Genomic DNA, 14640 nt, shown 5'->3' on the forward strand with positions numbered 1-14640 from the left:
AGTAGTTTATTAAACAAATCACTTTCCAGGATATGTGTACTAATGTTTCTTTTTTTAGGTACATTATGTTCTTTTCTGCTCAGTTTTGTGAGAAGCATAACTGTTCCACAAATGCAGTCTCCCTGTCCAAAGTGAAAATAATGCTTATGCCAGTAGCGGGTCTCTCTGCCCCACGCTTCACACTGCTCATGCCCAGCAAACTGTGTCCATTTTGGAGATTCCTCTGGAGACTTTTTCATTTGCCTTTTTTCAGTTTGTTTCTTTAGGTTAGATGCTATGCATGTTTTGCATTGTAAATTAAATAATGTCATTATGTCAGAATTTATTCTCGTTGTCAAAAACCTAAAATATTCTTACAGTATTTTTTCCCCCAAAATTGAAACTTGTATTTTCATTTTTTACAGCATGGTTCTCAGATAGAATCAAGGTATCTATCTAAATGCTTTGCAATCCCATTTTTTAATCAGCCAATAAAATTAAGCAGGTCTTTAAGCTTCTCTGTGAAGCTAATAGTATAAATATTTTGAGTGCTACATTGCTCATATTTCTGTAATAAACTGGCATCTGATTTATTTTTCTTTTCCTAATTGCACACTAGCAAATAGTTACTTTCTTAACAAAACACAAATAAGCACAACCTTCTAGCACATTTTCCCTTTCAGTAATTCTATTTGTCTGTACACAGCAGCACACGGCAGAAAGCACTAAGGGACAGAGAAATAAAAATGAAGTTTAAATAAAACTACTTTTATTTTACTAAACCTCATTACTAATCTGTTTTATAAATAGAATCTTCCATTTTTCCAGTATGTTACTATTACCATGAAACTTTTAATACAGCAAGCAGCACAAAGAGGTAGACATGCTCCAAAATTTCCCGTAAGAAAATGTGTAATGCACGGTGTCAGGGGCACTGCTTATGCTAGGACAGTTTTCCACACAAACACCCCGCTTCCTCGCTATCCTGCTCACGGCGCCAACCAGGCAGGTATGAACACATCTTTCAGATCTCTGCCTCCAGTGCTAATGGAGAAGCTAAAAGAGGAATGGAGCACACAGCTGGCTGAGCCATGGACTCCTGAAGATGCTCACAACTGCTAGCATAGATTTATTGTTTCCCACACTTTTCTGTGCCATTTCTATGTGACTGTACAGCCACAGGACAATGGCAGGTCCCACACTGAAGCCCCCGAGTTCCTCATCTCTGAAGCAAAACTCTGCCCTACTAAGGAAGTCAGATGTTAACAGATACCACTGAATATGTATTTGGCACATTCATGCCAGAAGTTTTATGAGATCAAAGCATGCTAAACAGCTGAGATTTGATGCCTGTTTCAAACACTCACTCCAGTGATTGAGTATAGCACCAGTTAAATATATACAAAGTGCTTGTTACACCAACATTAAAAATGAGACCAGAAGTTTTGGTCAACAGGGACTGTGAGCTGCCCAGAACAACCAACCTCAGTTCACAGAGGAGAGACAAGAATACCCAGTCTCCTGGCTCCCAACCCATCCCACCTTACATTTACTTCAAGCTTTTGTCCTAAGAAGGAAGGAGTGCATTGCCCTTTTTTTCCTTTTTAAAAGGCATTATGTCAACAGAGATAAATGACAGCGTAACAATCAGGTCAAAAATGTTTTGTTCCTTAATTTCTTTGTGTTTTTTTTCAAACTGTCTACAGAATAAATAAGAAAGAAATGACTGACAGCCAACAGCAGCAGTGAAAAAAAAAAAAAAAAAAAAAAAAAAAAAGGGTTGATAAAAGCTGAACCACAGACGTAAAGATTTTGAAGCCACAAATACTCAGAAGACTTACTGAGACAGAGCCCAGTTATCTATACTTGACTAAGAACTTGATTGGGGAAAAAAATGTTTGGGAGGTTGGACCATCCTGCCATTCAAAGCACCCTCACAGAACTCAAGTGGAAGCTTTTAGTTTGAGAGCTGTTTTTCCTTGCAACAACAAAGCGTCCTTGGGCGATAATTCTGTGATTTTGATGTTTTACCTTTACTACCACACAAATCCCTGATAATACAGTGATTTTTCTCAGCATTTCACCTTACAAAAAGAACCAAAATTTATGGTACAGACAGTCAGAAATTCAAACATCGAGATAAAAAGCACGTAAGACCTAAGAAAGGGATCAGTAGGTAATGATTCAACCGTTGAACAGAAAATAACACAAAAATAACTTCTTTGTTCACACGTGTACTGACCTCAGGAAATGCACTGCACGCAAGGTAGAAGAGAAAAAAAAAAAAAGAATGATAAATTTCCAAATCCTATGGAACACTGCTTTCAATAAATACACAACACCATTTCCTGGATGAGAAACAAAACTCCCCCAGAGACTAAATAGCATAGTGATTAATAGCATAACAGTCGAGCAAGCCATAAGGAACACACCAGCACACAGGCCTTGCATTCCCTTTATCTTCCTTCCTTCCACAAGGTGAGAGTATAAAAAGAAGAGTACTAATAATACTACTGCATGATCTGTGCTATAAGTTGACAGCCTGAATACTCTTTCCTTTATTTTAGTAGTATTTCTAGCATACTAACATATCCAAAACAGCTGCTGAATTACATTACCTGAATTAATTTTGTATTCCTTACTTTTCTTTTAAATTACTTGAATGATACAATGGAGAAAGAACTGTCAGGTAGCTCCTTTTTAACATTTTTCAATTGCTCAGAGGCCACCCATCTATTCAGAGATACTGAATGGGAACCGATGAAAGTAAACAGGTTTTCTTCTTCAAGAACTCTTCAAGAACTCTGCCTCAAGAACTGTCTTTCATCAGACAAATTGTAAAGAAGTGCCCCTAGCAGCATTTGGTGTAGTAGGGGAAAAACAGCATCATTTGTGGGTGTAGACCAAAAGAGATCTCTCTCCACTCTGCTGCTCCCTTTTAGGCTTGCGGTGATAAGAAGGAACAGCAGTGGTTTGGGAAGTTTTAACCAAGAAAAACAAAAAAAGCCCCGAAACAACTACCACTAATAACTAACCTTAGTGAAAGATTTTTTAGGTAAGTAGTTTACTGCAGATGTAATCTCAGGAGCAACCGAAAAATCAGCGTTTTTAATTAACCCTCATTAAACTTTTAAAATATTTTTCTGGTCTTTAAGCACAGGGGAATTTTTTTACTTAATCTTCTTTAAGTGAATAGAAATTATTAACACACTAATTAATCATTGTTTCATGAAAGGAAGCTGTAATTTAAACATCTTCTGGTTATTAGTGCAAGATCAAAGAATTATTCCCTTATTGTTCCCTCCAAAACAACTAGCACACCAAGGCTAATGTGTCATTATCTTCAACTCTTCTGAGCCATGACAATAAAAATTGAGACTAGGATATTCATTAGGTATTTCTTTGTTTTACCATTAGTTGAGAAACTAAACGTTATGAAGAGCTATCTCCCTACACAATTTGTTAAAGCAGGAGCAAGGAAACACACAGATTTGGGATAATGAATTTTATTAGCTTTGCTTTTTATCAAAACAAAAGTTTCCCTGCTTTAAATAAAGCTTTCCAGATTTCTGCTCCAACAGCTGAAGCTAGAGCTTCAGCACAAAACCAAAATACACTGCTAAGTAAACTCTGAAAGCTTTATTTCCACAAGAATATATTACTTCAAAGAAATACTAAGCAGTCCTCTTTAACTAACAGTGCTCACAGACTTAAATATATTAAATGCCCATAATATCACAATACAGCAAATATGCAAGGCAAAAAATGCCAATTTTTACCCTTTTTTAAACTTTTGGAAAAAAAAAAATTGCTCAATGAAGATTTTTTTTTGTATCCTTTTCAAGATACAAAACCAAGGCAAAAGAAAGAATCAGACTTAAACTGAATACAAGTTTTCTAGAAGAGTGTCTCTTTTCTTCCCACTTTATTTTGAGATAATAATAATAGCTGTTCTAGAAGATTAACTAAATCCTGGGTCATGAGGACATAACCAGAAAATAAGTTGTCTGTGAGCAGACAGATACTGGAGCCACTAAGACAATGTGTCCAGTAGGGATGCTAGCCAATGCAACTGAACCATATTTTAACCAAAACTACCACATTAGCAAGGCAATCATACCATTCCTGTATAGACAAATTAATCATAGAATAATTTGGGCTGGAATGATCATATTCTGGACTTTAAGGGTCATATATTCCAGCCCTCTGCAATGGACAGGTACAATTTCAACAAGACTGAATACCAGGTTGCTCAGATCCCATCTCACCTGACCGTATTTCCAGGGATGTGGTATCTTAACTCTCCAAGAAACCTGTTCCACTGTTTCACTACCCTCACTGTAAAAAACATCCTTCTTAAATCCAGTCTGAATCTAACCTCTGAGAACCATTACCCCTTCTACTGTAAAACAGCAGCCAACAGCCAAGAACAGTTCTTTGAGATGCAACAGCATTTAACCAAATTCAAGGTCAGAAGATATTGTATCTAAACACAAAGATTTTTTTTCTTTTTTCTGATCTCCTGTATGTTGCAAATCTCACTTCAGTCATTTAATCTACTGTATTTAGGTCGGCTAGTGCTAGCTTGCCAGAGAAGGCTTGTCAACATAGCACAGAGGTGTGATGAAGGAGTGCTTGGGGCTGGAGAACCTCCGCTGATTCTGGCAACTTGTCTCTTCTGAGGCTAAAATCTGGACTTTGCTCTCAGTCATCCTGCATCTAAATCATCACATTAGAGAAGAAAATGTATTAATACTTGGCTTTTGTTTTCAAAATTCCTCTGTGCCATTATTGTGTTAACTTCCAATTTTTGTCTTTGTTAGAAAACTTAGGAAGTTTTGCTTTGTTGTGTTTTTTTCCAGAGACATTTATCTTAAGTTTTGAACACTCTTCTCAATGTTTTCTTCCTCATTCCTTAACACTTGTTTTCAATTCATACAGTAAATGTCATTCACACAGTCAGCCTCACCAATCCCAACTGTTTTTTACATATATATACAAACACACAGATATTCATATATTCCCATATATATTTATGCATATCCTCATACATACATTGTATATAATGAATATACAAATATTACAATCTTTTTTTTTCTACAGCACCACCTAGGGGACAAGGACCTTTTCAAAGTCCAAGTGTTTCACTGTGATTCCCAGGCTTATGATTAGAGTATATGATTTCCTCAGTTCTAAAAACTGGCTGCTTTAGCTGTGAAACTCCTTTGATTTCACCATCATAGCTGTTTACTGTTTTGATAAAATGTGTAGACAGCATAATTGTCAATGATTTAATCTTTGTTTCTAGATCATTAACAAAAATTATTTAAGGCTCTGAAGAGACGGAGGCCTCTTTTTGAAGAGCTGTTTTTGAGACGGCATCCTTTTCTTAATCCATTTAGCATATGCTTTATTGGTAATGCAGTTAGTGCAATAAAGTGATGAGCACACTCCCAACTTCCATTTTTTGCTTCTGTGACTGCTCACTTTATATTAGGCCTCACCAGCAGTAACATATAACCTGTCCTGGAAGCAAGGAACAAAAGCTTTTCTGCCTCTTCCCAGCAACCACCAACAAACTACAAAAGCTGTGCTGCCTTCCAGTCCATACACATAACACATATTCCCCCAAAGGAATACCTTTCAACACTGTGTGCAGTTACAGAAGACCCACCTTACACCATCTTCCTCTAGCAGGTGGACAGGTCCTCAGACTCCTCACATATTTTCCCTCTGTGTGACCTTCCTTCCTTTCTTGGCTGCACAGCCTGGGCTGACTTCCCAGCACCAGTCCCAGCCAGCTCTTTCAGAGCCCTTACCAGGACAGTCAAGAATCTCCGAGGCGACCAGACCTGTCTGAAGGAGTCAAGGGAAGGAATGCTCTCCAACCCACAGAAATCAGGAAGCTCCCTAGTGCTTTTATTATCTTTTCCAGTCCACATTCATTCACTGCAGGCAGCATTGGATTTTTTTATCCCTCCCTTTCCCAAATCACTTAGTACTAGTGGATATATAGCTTTCTGCACACTGTTTCACTTTTCACTGTATTGTGGCAGGAATATTAGAGCATCAAGACTTTTTTAACTATCACTTAACAGGCAAAGTATAAATTTGTTTCGACACAAATTCTGGAATTCTGAGCTGCACTCAAGGTGCTCATTCCTTCTGTTGTGTTGTCTCTAGAGACTAAAACCACTAAAATAAAGCAGAATTAGGAATTAGAATTAGGAATTAGAATTAGCAGAATTAGAATTACTGTTCTCAAAGGAACAGTAAAACTAAAATACACTGGAAGGGGAGGTAGTAAGGGTCTGCATCCTCCCACGGCTGAAAGCTGAGCCACCTGACTGAGAAACTTTGCAGCAGTGGGCATTAGGTACATAAGCACAGTGTGGACTAATTTAATAGATCAAAGTTCACTTCCAAGATGAATTTAAAAAACAAATATAGAAGAATTGACTTTTGCAAAATGAGCAGTTTTTAGAAAACGGCAGCTACATTTTACTTTGGGTCATTTTTAATTTCTAAACAAGCCAGGACACAACGCACATTAACAACTGCCATGCTTTAAACAGATAAAAGCCACTATGTGAGACAGCGCAGCAGCCCTCATAATATAGCACAGTTACTCAGACAGAGATTAAAATGTCAGCCTCAATTAAATTTACCTCATTTATTTTCATGTTTCCTGACTAAACATGCCTATTCCTTTCTCTACATTATTTCAGAATAAGTTGTAAATTTCATTTATTCCAAGAGGTATTTCAGACCAAGAACGTTCATTAAATTTACAAGAGACCATAAACACAACTGGAAGAACTAAAAAAAAACAAAGCAAAACTGTAAATACCTCTTTTGCTTCCTAAGCAACAAAAGAAATCTCTCCTAAATGTTTCTTTAAAGATCATCCATAAATTGAAAGTACTACCTTAAAATTACTTTTATGAAGTAAAAATTTCAAACAAACAAACCCCCATACAATCACCTTTAGAGGCAGTTCTAGATGTTGACTGCAGTCTTAGTTGGAGGCTTAAATTTCAATCAGTACTTTTTCCCATGAATAGCTGAAAGTTTTCCCATGAATATCTGAAAGCAACATTTTTATTATTTCACAGGAAATTAATCCAATAACATTATATTTTAAAGGAAATATGGAGTTTGAAATTGACCAATTTTTCAAGGAAAAGCACTGGAAACTAAGAGCAAGGCACACTAAGTGTACAAGTTCAAGATGTAAAGATCACTTTACCGTGATGTAACTTTTACTTATGCTTTCAGTAGAATAAACAGAGTCTACCATAGCCAAAGAGGAAAAACAAAGGTACTCACGTCAAGTAAAAATATTTTCTTAGAAAAAAACAACTATCAGTACTAATACACAGGAACAAAACAAGAGATGCATATGAGTAGGGAAATGCTGAAGCAATGTCTCCAGCTCTTTTCTAATGTGCATTAACAAATGATACGTGAGGAGAGTTTCATCTAATCCTAAGGAGAACAGCGTGCAGAAATTGGAGACAAGTATCTCATTGAGTTTAGAATATTGCACCTGTGAATTACAGTTTTAAACTAGCCATTTTGAAAGAGATATATGAAAGCTTGAGTGCTTTCATAGCATTTCACAATGTTTAACAAATTCCCATATTGATGAAGCATAATTATGCAAACCATCATACAAAGTAACTAAGCTAGGTAATTCACAGCATGCAAAAAGGTGTGACAAATTCTCATGTCATAAACAAAAGCTTTCTCTATGAGCTTTTTTAGACATTTTTCATTACACAGGTATTTCGGGTGAAGAGAACCAAGCAGTGTACATGAAATGGTCTCTTTATGGAAATCGCTATTATTGGAATCACTACTGCAACAAAAACCCACAAGCCTGGCAGTGAGAAACATCACAGAGGTGATGAAAACTTTTAAGTTATGCTTTCAAAACCAAATCTTTGTTCATTTGTCACCAGATATCTGATGACATTCACAGAGAGAATCCTTAGGCTTTACCTGACAACAAAATTTCAGTTTAGAAAACTGTACCATGACTGCAGTTCAAATGCATCCTTGCCTCTCCTGACTGGCACATGGTGTAGGGCAAGAGGTTTACATGTCCTGCACATGGCCTCAGAGGCTGCTATGCTTCAGGGGCAAGTGTCATCATCCTTGTGGACTTTAAAGGTTCAGCTGTACCAGAAGGCTTTGTGCTTCAACCATCCCCACAACAGCATTCCTCCTGCATGCTACCATTTCATCTCCTCAACATCCATGGGTATTACCAGACTAGTATAATTATGGTTAGAGTAGTATTTAACCCAGTTTGGAAACTAAAATGAGGCAATGCTGTGGTTCCATATCTATGTCGTGTTTCAGAGAAACACCTTATTGCAATGATAACAGTATCAGTAATTTCACAGATAGGTATCAGAATGGGCTATTAAAACATTTAAAGCATTTGACAGTATCTGTTGATACCCGTCTGCAGAGTAAGTATTTTGTTCAGGTTACATTTTATTTCCTACTTGCTCCAACTCAAAATGGGTTCTGCTAATAATACAAGCATACATTGTTTATACCAACTATGCAAGACAAAAGAATTTAAGTCAGAGAAAGAAAGAGATGAGTGACTTAAAAATTAAAATAAATCTAGAAATATATTATATATAAATGTGTATATGTGTATATATATATATATATAAAATCTTTAACTCACCTGGGGCAGGTTTTCATTTTTCTAAATGGCAATTATTTTAAAAGAATTTTAAGAAATGGAGTAATTAAAGAGAAAAGGTCCATGACAGAAAATTCAAACGATGTTAGAGTGGGAGTGTCTTCAAAAATTTAATGTTTTTATTCAGGCTGCCCTAGTACTGGTTCTATAGCCCTAGGCTCAAAATAAATTGAACTTTAATCTAGGTATTCTTGCCTTGCAGTCCATCATGCTTTCAGAGTTCGAAACACCACAATAAAAATATGATTTTAGAAAAGATAAACACTTCTCTCAGGCTGAGTAAAATGATGCTAAGGACAAAAACACGACAGACCAAAAATACTGCAACATTCTATTTCACGTTTTACATAAGTGCTGTAAACCCGAAAGATGTAAGCAGTTGAAACTGCACTAAAAAATGCTAATATACCTGCATAGCAACAGCTACCAGCTTTTCCTCTTAAGGTTTTTTATATGAATATCAAGACAAAAATTTAAGTCCAACACACTAAATTTAATTGGTCCTTCTTTCTAAAGAGGTGAATTAATTAATTTATTTTGCCTCTTACAGAGGAAGAGTTCAGTGCACATTTCCCTCAAGCATGTTTCCGGGAAAGGACTGGGCATAACGTTTGTATCAATTCCAGCATCATTCATCTCAATTAAGCATACGATGATCAAAATGATATTCAACTTATTTCTTACAGATCTACACTGACACCTCAGAAAAGTCTACTTAGTATCCAAAGTGACAAACTGGGATCATTATGAGCGTTGTATGGTTATTTTATGACTCTCACACTACAGATTAGTATCTCTATTTGGCTGTTATCTCTACAGCAGAGCAGCATACTAAACATGACATGCAACGGCAGGCACCTTCAGCTTAAATGCAAACCAAAAACAGGAGTTCAGAAGAGGCACATCAGTAGTTACAACTTCTGTTTTGACAGTGAGTAATACAAGACAAGATCCTGCAAAAATCTGAGCATATAAACAAAATGGGATGTTTATAGCACCTACAGAGCGCTTTTGGCAGGACTAGAGTTTTTCTGGACTCAATGTACAAACCACCTAGAAGAGACCAAAAATTTGGTGAGGATGAAGGAGAAAACAGCAGACAGCCAGATTGTAGTAAAATGCTTTCTTTACTAGTTGATTCCCACTACAGAAGCCAACAGAGACTTCAAATGGATGAGTGAAGGTTTCCAGCTCCTCAGTCTTCTCAGACAAGTCCCCTCTCCCTCCTGTTACCTCAGGGAAATGCTAACAGTGTTTTGCAGTCATACAAAATCCTGCATCTGTAAGAAGCAATGAAGCTAACAGTGAAGTCTTACAAAAGCAGCTTATAACCTCAAAATTGAACTTCAAGTTGAAAGCTGTTTAAGTTTATATTTCAACTCTTTGTTTCACCCATGAAAGTTTCCACTTGTTGCTTAAAATAGCGGACGGAACATTTTTGTTTACTTCCACCCAAGAACAAAATTCCCTGAGATATCAAGGCAATGAAGAATATATGTGCATGAGAGAATGGAACAGCTTCTGTGGCCAAATTAGTCAAGTACTTTGTGTATGGAATTAAGTATACCAGGAAGAGCTTTCTGATGTTAATTTTTTGCCTAGTGATAGAGTTATTACTGAATGCAAGTTTTGTGTTCTTGCAAACATTTACGTCGAAAGAATAAGAAAATTATCTAAGAAATGCAATTACTGTACCTATACTAACCTCCAAGTGTGCAGAGATGCCCAGATAACTTAGCGTTGACTCATTCATCATTTTAAATGTAATTATATAGGACTCAGCGAACAGAGCTCTTTTCTTCCTACTCCCACTTGTTCACCAATGCAAGTTATCTGGTCCTATGAGCAAAAAAATCCTCTCATCACATAACTGTACATGATGACAAGAAGGGAATTTTGAGGCATATTACATCTATGTCCATGTAATTAAAACTGAAGGGAAGTTATCATTTATGGAAGGCCCTGCCAGACTCCTGCATTATGAACAAGAAGTAGGGCTTACAGAACTGTGCTTATATACACATGCATTTAGTCATCACTCCTGAAAGAAGGTGCCAGTAAACAACTTCCAGCAGTATAACCTCCACTATAACCACAACTATGCACAAAGGGCTTGCATTTTTTGTTTGGGTTTTTTTTAAGTATTTTTTGCTGTGAATCTTCTCAACAAATAATTTGTTTTGCTTTATGACTTGGAGTGACTTTACTTTTAATCCTTTCACACAGTTTATTTAATTTTTTTTATATATAATCACACAAGAAACTCAGAAATATAAAATATTTTGTCTTTTAAATGAAATTGTAAAGCCAACATTCAATTTTGCAATCAATTGGTTTCAACCCAAATTACTATTTTTCAAGATTTTTTTAATGGCAAAACAGAGACCACGCTGAATCATCTTCTGACAAGAAATGTGTTGCACTTAACCAGCAGGGAAAAGGCATGAAAAGACTTATATCTGAAAGAAAAGTCCATGCACAGAATTCACAGTTATCAGCCAGGCCAAACAGTATCCTCAGGGGTAGCACAGATTGGAACCCATGGGTCCAAATGCTCATTTCTGACTTTCCAAGGACACAGCTGAGACTTTACTTTTCTCCTTGGCCTTGAATGATGAACAGGAACAAGGTACACACAAAGCCTCAGCTGTGCTCCTCTCCTTGCTTCACAGACAACCCAGCTACTCCTGAGGTAGCACCAGGATTTCTACATTTTAGAGCTTTCAGGCAAAGCAGAGGTTACTTGAAAAGCCCAAGACAAAGCATGGCTCTTGGAAGGCTGCTCAGTGGTCAGTGCAGTGACAGCAGGGCATGCAGCCATCCCCCAAGCCACTCACTTCATGAGACACAGACACTGGACCTTCCTGTTGAAGCTATGCCATGATAGGAAATGAAACGAAATACACGGAGGAAGAAAACATTGACTTACAATTAAGACAGAAAGAGGGATGCTTACCAAGAAATAAAGAGGGATGTGACAGCAAGGCTGCAGCTCTTGCTAGCTCTACTAGCAGGATGTACTAGCTGGTTACAAAAAGTACAACCATAATCTACAAGCCTGGGAAAAGGAGAAATACTGAAAACTCCTTAGAACAAGGCACCTGATGCTATGTATGGCACTGTATGGCAAATGAATGATCTGTCCTAAGCTAATGATTCCCCCTTCCTATCCAGTGATTCATTTTACTGATGTGCAGGCATTGAGCTAGACTGCTTCTAAGCATTCCTGGTCTTTTCTTCTCCCAGGAGCACATTTTTTTGCCTGATCAACTCATATCTTGACCTGCAAAGATGTTCCACTCAGCTCTTGTGATAAAGAGCATATTTACCCAATCCAAAGAAATTTTATCACTTTACCTCCTGAGAAAGTTGTAGAAAGTAGAACAACTATATTTTCTGTTTCCTTTTCAGTATTCAACCTGACTGCTTTCTGCAGTTAAGAGTAACCCCACAGCAGAAACTCCTTCATTTACCCCAAAAGGGGATTAGCACTTCTTGGAAACATTCTCAAAATAAACAGTTTCCTTACTGTGCTTCAACAATGATTATTTAAGCCACGGAGTCAAAATGACTCAGAGAAATTGTACTTGTCATTGTACAATTTTCAGCATGATCTACAACATGAACAGGCAGCAATGACCTGTATTAATCACGGGCCAAAGTATTATCTAGGTAAAATTAATGTTCTGTGACGGTCTGGCAATTGCTGCCCATGTCCTCATCCCTTCTGCTGCCCTGCCAGACTACTGTGCTTCTGCTGGAGAAGGGGAACTGAGGAACACATTTTGCACAGAGCAGACTCAAACAGATTAAAAAAAAAAAAAAAAGGAGCAATCAATTTGTCTGAGCATACAGAGGAATTCTTTACATCCTGATTATGGCAAAAGAGCACTGCTATATCCACCCAATTCCCTGTAAAAGGGTTTCCAAATGCCATAATCCACAACCAGCCTTGTGGCACTCACTCTTTCTTTCTCTGACATACACAATTTGCTTCTCTCCTGTGACGAGCTTATGGTTCTGCTTGTAGTTCACGTTAATGGTGAAACACACCTGCTATACTGACACATAGTACCGGCTTACATTTGTCACCAAAGCTGTTTTCAGCAACCCTTCAGCTTGTGGAAATATTTGACTACTACAGCCTTATAGTTTAGCAAGAAATATACTGCAGCCTCAGAAATAACAAACAGTTTCAAGAAAGAAAGCTGTAACAGGTGGCTGAGAAACTGGAAACACACTTCCAAAGTACTTCCTCGAGCTCAACACTCAGGAAAAAACACAAACATATGACCCACATCAGGGTCAATGTTTCATCAGATTAGCTTCCACAGAATTATAGCAAATTTTTGGGAGGAGTTTTTTTATTTAAGTAGGGGCACCAAAAAAAATAAATCCTTAAAGATTTATTAGTAACCAGCAGTTTAAAAATTCACAAGTACTTTGGGATACAGCTGTATCCTACCATGATAGAGTCATGTCAAAATTACATACAAAGACTTCTGGGAGCCAAATCTTGACATTTCTCCCTCACTGAGAAGTGCCTGCGTGAATGTTTATATGCTTCCAAGTCAGGGATGAATGCTAGGGAACTATTTCAACACCACTTCCCATTATCTCATGCTTGCCATTGCCCCCAGGAGCCCACACCTCACTATCAGATAACTTTCACTGTCTCATGGAAACTAAAATATCTGTCTAGATTTTTAAGGCATAAAGATAATGCCAAAGTTTGAAAGCATTGCACTTCAGATCTATGAATGACAGAAATTTAAACTTCCCCAATTCCATCTCATTGACTCGAGTCATTATAGTCTTTAAACTCTCTTGGGTGGCCAGCCTGTCTCTGCAGTAAGGTAACTGTCCTCAGCTCTTTCCTCTGAATATTAACTACACCTAGAAGATTAACGGGAACAGCAAAAGGGAAATCCCACTGCACTAACTCAGTGAAAATTAGACAGTATCATGTCCATCTGCTGTCTGAGCTAGAGAGTTGAAGTTTCCTGAGGCAGTAATATAGCTGTTGAGGAACTGCAGAGATTCATAGGTCATGCCTGAAAAATCAGGTAAGTTCCCTTGACTGTAGCTAGTTGAGCAATCTTTACAGGCTTTGTCAGAAGAGTAAACAAATTCCCCAGGCCAGAGTTATTTCTTTCATGTTTCTTATTGAAGTTATTATGTAATAAAGTCACTTCTTAGCATTTGAAGTGTTGAGCATTTCAGCTCAACTCTCATTACAACCATTTCAAGGAACTCCTGAAATACAGGATTGGCAGTCAAAGCATTTAAATATCAACAGGGGAATTCACAATTCGCTGCTTACACACTTGCTTTTCCAGTATGGAAACTGCAACACTCAGCTGACATTTGCAGTGACTTCCCTCTCAGAAGGATCAACAAACAATACTGAAAGAACCAAAAGTGTCTAACACCAAGAGTATGCAAAAGGAAAGCAAAGCAGCTGGTACACAGGTTTGCTTACAGAGTGCTTTTTTATTTTTCCACCCCCCTCAAGAGGCCTGAAGAGCTTCAACTGTAGTTATTTAAAATTCTCAGGGGTGGCAGAAGCTGAGTGCACATATTTGGTATTCTGTAGATGATTTCAGAGGAGCTACAAATTGATATAAGTAACTGTGGGCTAACAGGATGTGGCTAATTCATAACCACTCTGATGTTAGCACACATTTCTGTACATTAAGCTCCTCAGGATAAAACGTCACAATATACTTCTATGGTTGCTTGCACATGGTATTTACAATTACAGAAGTAAAACTAGCCTTTCAGTCAAGCATACTGTGCATATTCAATTTTGTATCATCTTGTGGTGACAGAACAGACTCAGGAACATAACTTCCTTATTTCAATTACCTTTTCCTTGCCCATATCTGAAATTTTTGTTAACTTTATATGATTATCAATTTAGGTAAAGTTCAGAG

General features: G+C 37.4%; 1 protein-coding gene across 4 annotated transcripts in view; it reads right to left on the reverse strand.

The window, feature by feature from the left end:
• Window positions 1-14640, reverse strand: part of CHRM3 (cholinergic receptor muscarinic 3) — a 262933-nt gene that overhangs the window by 235644 nt on the left and 12649 nt on the right. The gene's annotated exons all lie outside the window — the stretch shown is intronic.

The sequence above is a fragment of the Cyanistes caeruleus genome, chromosome 2, assembly GCF_971803275.1.
Source record: "Cyanistes caeruleus chromosome 2, bCyaCae1.hap1.1, whole genome shotgun sequence".
Taxonomy (NCBI): Eukaryota; Metazoa; Chordata; class Aves; order Passeriformes; family Paridae; genus Cyanistes; species Cyanistes caeruleus.